The 1,225-nt window shown below is 55.4% G+C and overlaps 1 protein-coding gene across 1 annotated transcript in view; it reads left to right on the top strand.

The window, feature by feature from the left end:
• The window catches only part of IRF8 (interferon regulatory factor 8), a 17,382-nt gene that overhangs the window by 1,881 nt on the left and 14,276 nt on the right, over positions 1-1,225 (top strand). The gene's annotated exons all lie outside the window — the stretch shown is intronic.

Raw genomic sequence — 1,225 nt, 5'->3', positions numbered from 1 at the left:
GACACCGGTCTTTAACAGGAGGGGGCGGAGACAAGACCAGTCTCCCCGTGTACAAAGGAAGAGCAGCAGTGACTGGTCTTTATTACAGGAGGGGGCGGAGACAAGACCAGTCACCCTGTACAAGGGAAGAGCAGCAGTGAGCGGTCTTTATTACAGGAGGGGGCGGAGACAAGACCAGTCACCCTGCACAAGGAGAGAGATGCAGTGACCGGTCTTCATTACAGGAAGCTCCTCACACTGGATGACTGCTCAGTACTATAAAAGTATGTTATTCCAGTCCAGGTCCGACGTACCATCTCTGATGATGGAGGTCTCTTACCACAGCCGCAGGGAACAAGGGCAGGAATGCCGGTTTGCGATGCCGAGCGTCCAGTCAGGAAGGGGTTAATGAGGAACAAGTTCACTTCCCTTTTACAGAGCAAATAAAACTCGCTATTCAAATCTCGCCGTCCGGGGTCAGGGTAGCGGCGCTGTACAACGTAGGTGATCCTCCTCTGCCATGGAAACCTCTCTTATTGATAATCAGGTTTAATGAAGCAGAGCTGCCGCACGTTCGCCGTGGTGACAGTATTGTAGAGCAGAGTGAGGCAACGTAGAGGCAGATTTTAGAGGCAGCCGCTGAGTAGTCAGCAGTGGAAAATCAGCATCAGAAAGCCGCTCATCAACTATTATCTGGACGCGGACATACGTGGCGGAAATGAGGGGTTACGTTCACTGCGAGACTGGTAGAGAAAGAAAGGGGGGGGGGGCGAGCACGTGGCCCACCCCTCCTCCTGCACCATACCAGGCCACATACCCTCAACATTGGGAGCGTGCTCTGCCAGGGTGGGACCCCCCGGCAAAGCATCTTGTCCCCCGTGTCGATGAGGACAAGGGCCTCTTCTTCACAGCCCTGGCCCGGTGGTTGTGGGGATCTGCGGGCAGGGGGGGCTTATAGGAATCCGGGTGCCCCCCTTTCACGACGGATGTCGACCGCCGACTCACCCAAAGAAAAAATACCCCATGCCCGCCGACCCATCCGAACATGCTGAATGTCAACAAAGGGGCGGAGCGAGCCGTGACGTCATGGGAGTTGTTCCGCCCCTTTGTTGACATTCCACTAGGGGAGGCTGTATTGGAATGTAAACGAAGGGGCGGAACAAGTGTCGTGATGTCATGGCTCGCTCCGCCCCTTTGTTGACATTCGGGTCAGAGATGTCATTTTGCGGCGGTGTTCGTTCGGGAC

The sequence above is a fragment of the Nanorana parkeri genome, unplaced genomic scaffold, assembly GCF_000935625.1.
Source record: "Nanorana parkeri isolate BGI_ZX_2015 unplaced genomic scaffold, ASM93562v1 scaffold3084, whole genome shotgun sequence".
In the NCBI taxonomy this organism is placed as follows: Eukaryota; Metazoa; Chordata; class Amphibia; order Anura; family Dicroglossidae; genus Nanorana; species Nanorana parkeri.
The sequence above is the reverse complement of the archived record's forward strand: the minus strand, read 5'-3'. Positions and strand labels throughout refer to the sequence as shown.